Consider the following 6000-nt stretch of genomic DNA (forward strand, 5'->3'; position numbering starts at 1 on the left):
AACTCCCAGACTGGACGAGGTCGTGATAGAGACCTGTCAATCACAGTAGCCCCGCCCTAAAGCATACCCTGCTATTTGACTCTAAATGGACCATTTACTAAATGAACATCATGCTTATTGAAGAAGACTTGAAACTAGAGATTGAGACCATAAACTCATGTTTACAATGTTTACTGAGGTAATAAATCAAGAGAGAAGTAATTTGATCTGAAATCTGAGGTTAATGTAATACTTACTCTTATTCCAGGTAGGAACCTGAAAGGGAGAAACAAAATAAGTAATATGAATTATTAACAATGAAACTGCATCATGTCAGAGGTGGACCATAGACTGCATCGATTGTGTGGAAACCTGATTGTATTAGATCAGTAAAAAATAGTCGTTACCACTGAACGGGAAGATCCAAGAAACGTCTCGACCTCGTCAAGCGCTATGTCGTTGCGGTTGCTGGTCAGGAGGTTGCGCTCATGGAACAGGAGGTCCACAGTGAGCAGGACGTTTGGGTTGGACACCTGTCTGCTGCTTTCAGCTACAACGTATTCACGATTGAAGGTGTGATGCATCACCACCAGAATTACTGGTTTACCAGCTGTAAGCAAAGACAGCACAAACAAATGAGTCAGAAACAACGTGACACACCTTTCCTATACATCTTAGAAGTTTCTTGCCATTGTATTCTTAAACATGGGGATTTGTTTTTGCCACTTGGGGGCAGCAGAACACTCTTTAAACACTAAATGATACAACCACCTTTTAGAGTTGACATGGTGAACTTGAGGCAAACCGGGCTTTCAATGAACAAGTAGACCACAGTCTGTGTCCTTTGTGAAACCAAAACTCAACGTTGACTTATTTTAAGATCGGTAGCTAAGTTAACTTACATAACGCACCGAACCCATGTGACATATGTAACATGTTTAACTTACGTAAACAACTTTAGTAAACTCACTTAATTCAACCCAAACCACTATCTTTCCTCAACCTAACCCAGTAGTTTTGTTGCCTGGACCTACGTGACACCAAGCGGTACCAGGTGCGTTAAAGCATGAGGCCAAGGGGTCCTGAATATGCATCCATATGTCTGGAGTTTGGATTGAGAACGAGTTCATATGTCCAGCTAGTCTCTGATGTCTGCTGTTTGGGACAAGACAGGTACAGTTGGCCTATCAGAGCTCTTTTACTTAAAACAGCTGCCGGCTGCATCTGGAAACAAGGTTTGGGAGTTGAGGTGTGGTGAGAGTAATTCTAAACAGTAAAGCTGAGATCTTTAAAAGCAAAGTAATGATATGAAAGGTTGTGTTGAGTCTTGGGAGCGCCAGCTAAAAGTATGGGAATTGAAAGTCCAATAAGAAACTGGCGAACGAAGGCATTTCCTACCTGGAATGTTGTTCAGGGCCGTGCTGATGTCCGTTCCAACTCGTGAAACGATGGGACAGAAAACCACGAGGAAGTCACTGTCTTCAGGAGTGGCCACATCGATTTTGCCAATGCCTTTAAGCTTTGCAACAAAGTCACGATGAGCATCGTTAGTTTTTCCCGCCAAGTGGACAAAGAATTTCTTCCCCGACACTAAAGACAGAGAAGAATGTCTGAGTCATTATTGAGCTTTACATAGTTTCAGAGAGAATCTAGTTAGTTAGATTCAGCAGACATTGGAAAAGGTTTTTACACATTCACAAACTTTATCACTTTCATTAACGGCGTAAAACAAGGGATGGGCGATACCGATATTTTATTAAATTGGTATGTGATTTTTCAACCTAATGATCATTTTTTGGGGAAAGTAACATCATTACACTCAAAGACAGATCCTTTACTTAAAAGGTGTAGTGTGTAGGATCTGGCGGCACCTAGTGGCGAGGTTAGAGATTGCAACCACCTGAAGCTTTACCTGTGTGCCAAGCATGTAGGAAAACTACGGTGACCGACGCTTAAACATGAAAACAACACAAATGGACCCATCTAGAGCCAGTGTGTGGTTTGCCCGTTGTGGGCTTCCGTAGTAACATGGCGGGTGCTCCGATAAGAGGACGCTCTGTATGTCGATAGAAACGACTCATTCTAATGCAACGAATATGCAACGATTCTTTTATTCAGGTGATTATACGCTAAAGAAAACATAGTTATTATATTCTGTTTCTGACAATAAAACCCCCCCTGAATGATACACACTGTTCCTTTAAGTAAAAGTACTAATACCACAATGAATATATATATATATATATATATATATATATATATATATATAAAATGAGAAACGGTCCTGGTAAATAATGGTATTTAAGTATTAGCAGCAGACATGTACTGTAAGAATCAAAAGTGAAAGTAGTCATTGTGCATCAAAATGGTCTCTGTCAGTGTTTTACTGTTAATGCTGCATTTACACTCAATCCTTCAGTTTGTCTGAAACCTTCGAATGCAAAATCACCTTGAGTTGCAGTACTTGAGTAAATGTACTTATTTACATTCCACCTCTGAGTAGCTTCATTTATTAAAATAAATAAATAAGCAAACTCGTTTTCTCACCAGTAATCTCCTCCCGGTCCATGTCTCTGAGGAGGAAAGAGAGAAAGAGGAACTTAAAGTCAACACAGTTAATAAAATAAAGTAAAGCTAAACGAGGCGAAGGTGGAGGCTACATGTATCACAAACTGTTGTGTCACTGCAGCTCTGCACAAGCTTGAACAGCTAAAGTTACCTCAGAGGCCTATAATCTGGATGGCTCCGATACATGGTTGAGATTCAGCAGTTCACAGCCTCGCACGGAATATATATTAAACTTTTACAAGATACTTTATAACTTATAGTTACTTACGAAAGAGCCTGGTAATTTGTTGATAATACTTCTGGCATGTCGGTCTCAAACCGGACAGGAAATAATAACAGCTACCAACACGTACACGGACACACCCTCTCGGTCGGTGGAACACTTTCACTTTCGCTGAGACGAGCACGCAGACAGAATGAGTGCAGAGAGGAGAAGTGCAGCTGTGTGTCAGTGTGTTCAGCAGTAACAGAGGAGGAAGGAGGAACTGCAGAGCTGCTGGTGCGTTACATGCACACTGTTGATGTGATATTACAGACAGCTTTAACAAGGATGTCTGTGGAGTAAACATGCCTTTAAGTGTTCACGGACTCAAACTGTTGCAACTTAACTTCTACTCACTCTTTATTTATGCAACTTTAGCAGCTTATTTCAAGATTTCTATCAGCTACATAATCTTAGCAAGGCAGTAAAGCATTGATAACATTTTGATGACATGTAAAGGAGGCATTAAAGTGAAATTCCTTGAACGTGTGGTTTTGTGTACACATAGAAGATGATTGTGATCATGGAAAATCCCGGTATTTCCGACAACCCGTGAACGCAGCAGCAGATGCGGGTCTTATTTGTTCCCTCCAGCAGGAGGGCGTTCCTCCGAACAACATCCAGATACAGTGGGTACATCCCAAGTCTCTTAATTCTCATTTCCTCGCTCCTCGATCCTCGCTTGAACCGGAAGTTGTTCTGCGCCGCCATATTGACGAAGCTCTTATTTAGCTCTGAGGATCGAGGATGGAGGAGGGAGGAGGGATCTCTGAGGAGCCATGAGGGAGGACCCACGAGAACAGACTTCCAGGAAGTGTTTTAACGGCCGACACGCCCCCTCATTGTTCATCAGTCATGTGATTGGACGCTGCAGCCGATCGGACTGATGAGATTTTTTTCAACATGTAAACAGTGAAGACAGATCACAGATTAAACTCAAGCTTTATATTTGATTCGTTTTCTGATTCAACATCTGGTTTAAATAAATGTTCATTGTAGACTGAACAACAAAAGGACCACAAACAACTTTCTACATTTATTAGAAAGATTTGTGTTTTCATGATCTGAACTTTTATTGTGGAAACAATTAAAGTCAGAGGGAACTGGAGAGACGAAACACTTTATATATATATATAGAGAGAGAGAGAGAGAGAGAGAGAGAGAGAGAGAGAGAGAGCGAGCTGGAGAGACGAAACACATTTTACATCATGTATCATTTCATTCAGTCACGTGAGGCTGTTCATTCCTGATTGTTTGTCGGGTTTGATGAGTTTTATCATTTAAGAGAAACAATAATCATATTCTGGGTTATTTAATATCGACGTCACAATCTGAATTTCAAAACGTACAGACGCAAATAATTCATAAATAAGACGATGTCGCATTCCGCCGGTAGAAATGGATCCTGCGCTTATAAACAGAACACAGAACACAGTTTGTTAACAGACTACAGAGAGAAACACCTCTACAGTGGTGATTACTGTGTGTCTTTATTAGTTATTAGTATTATTAGTTACTGTTATTAAGTACAGTGATCATGTGAACAGACACAAACTTATCTAAAGTCTCTCCAGCTGTTAAAGCCGACTGACAGCTGATCAGCTGTGATCAGCTGATCAGCTGTCATCAGAAACAGACGTCACTTCACGTGACGCAACTGAGGAAAGGACGTCTCATGTCTGTTAAAACATATTTCCTCGTTCCTCTCTCCTCGCATGGTTTCCTCCATGCATCCCTGGTGGGAGGGACTAAGACGCAAGGAAAGGACCCAAGTGAGGGAAACGGAGATGCAATTAAGACACTTGGGATGTACCCAGTGTAGCGGATACTGCCGGTGCGCGTCCTTCATATCGAGACGCTGTCAAAGCTTTGTGTGTTTGTCGGTTGTTGTTTTGTCTAAAGAGTTTGTTTAACTCCCGGATCGGGGTCTTCCTCCATGTTAGTCCTCCATTGGCCCAGTGAGCACTAACCCGGATTTCAACGTTGATTTCTGGTTGAAAACGCGTTGAAATGGGGTCTGAACGTCTTAGACCTATTGTCAACCGAAATCGCGTCTCTTTCAACCTACAACTGAACAAACCATCAATATTTTAAAAGAAATTGGTGTTTTGTGACACGTTGGTATTGTAACCGTAATTTAGCCGGTTGAAAAGACGGTGACAATAGCTCCAAGACGTTCAGACCCCATTTCAACGCGTTTTCAACCAGAAATCAACGTTCAAATCTGGGTTAGTGCTCACTGGGTGTAATATCCAGGTCAGCATCGTTCCGTTGAAAACGTGTTTAAAAGACGTCTATGGTCTCCGGTGAAGAGACCTTCAAAACTGGTCTAAAAGTGAATATGTTTTATAATACTTGTTTTATTTACAGATGTCCAGCTTGAAAATATGGCAGATCTCCTGAAACCGGCTCCTGTGTGGCTTTGAAAACGACTTTTAAAGCAGGAAAAGGAGATTATGGTTTTATATAAAGAACATTGTTTATATTGATATTGTGCTTTAATAAATACAAATGAACTGCTGCCTGTGTCACTTGGTCTTTTGTCCTGTAAGTGGAAACTGTTGATGTGTTATTAACATTAAGTATTTAATTGCTACATAATGATCTGAGAGCATTTTGACGTTGAAAACACGTTGAAAAGTGAAAGTTTTTTCGCCGACTATTTGAAGACGTTGATTCAACGTTCACGTTTAGACCAGATATCAACGTGATGTCCAATACCGGCTTTCAACTGATAAATGTGGATGTGGTTTCTTAGTAAGCCTCTAAATCATGATATATTATTATTAATAGCACAATGTAGTGGATGGAAAATTATAGTATTGCAAATCACGTTTAAATCTGGTCTAAGCGTGAACGTTTAATCAACGTCTACAAATAGTCGGCGAAAAAACTTTCACTTTTGAACCAATTCTGAACGTCTTTTCAACGTTGGGCGTAGAAGTCTTTTAAACGTCTATTCAACGGAAAAATGTTCACTGGGTACAAGTAAACAATCAGTAAAAGTGCAAAGTAATCACAAAGTTAGAGTCGCTGTATGCTTCAAATGAACTAGGTCGTATGACCAACCACTTAAATCTACTTATTATAAGACCTTTACCTAAGTTTTGATAAGAATCCATATCAGAGATGTGACAAACGTACAGAGACAATCCACAATAACATGATTTAATCACTTTGATGGATATATT

General features: G+C 40.4%; 1 long non-coding RNA gene across 1 annotated transcript; it reads left to right on the forward strand.

Annotated features, from left to right (window-relative positions):
- The first annotated feature begins 2605 nt into the window (after positions 1-2605).
- LOC142941654 (uncharacterized) lies at positions 2606-5330 on the forward strand. Its single transcript, XR_012951512.1, has 2 exons — positions 2606-3046; positions 3318-5330. It is a non-coding gene; the product is annotated as an uncharacterized LOC142941654 (long non-coding RNA).
- The last annotated feature ends 670 nt before the right edge of the window (positions 5331-6000 follow it).

Source organism: Anarhichas minor, unplaced genomic scaffold (genome assembly GCF_050575085.1).
Source record: "Anarhichas minor isolate MPS153535 unplaced genomic scaffold, ASM5057508v1 ptg000136l, whole genome shotgun sequence".
Taxonomy (NCBI): Eukaryota; Metazoa; Chordata; class Actinopteri; order Perciformes; family Anarhichadidae; genus Anarhichas; species Anarhichas minor.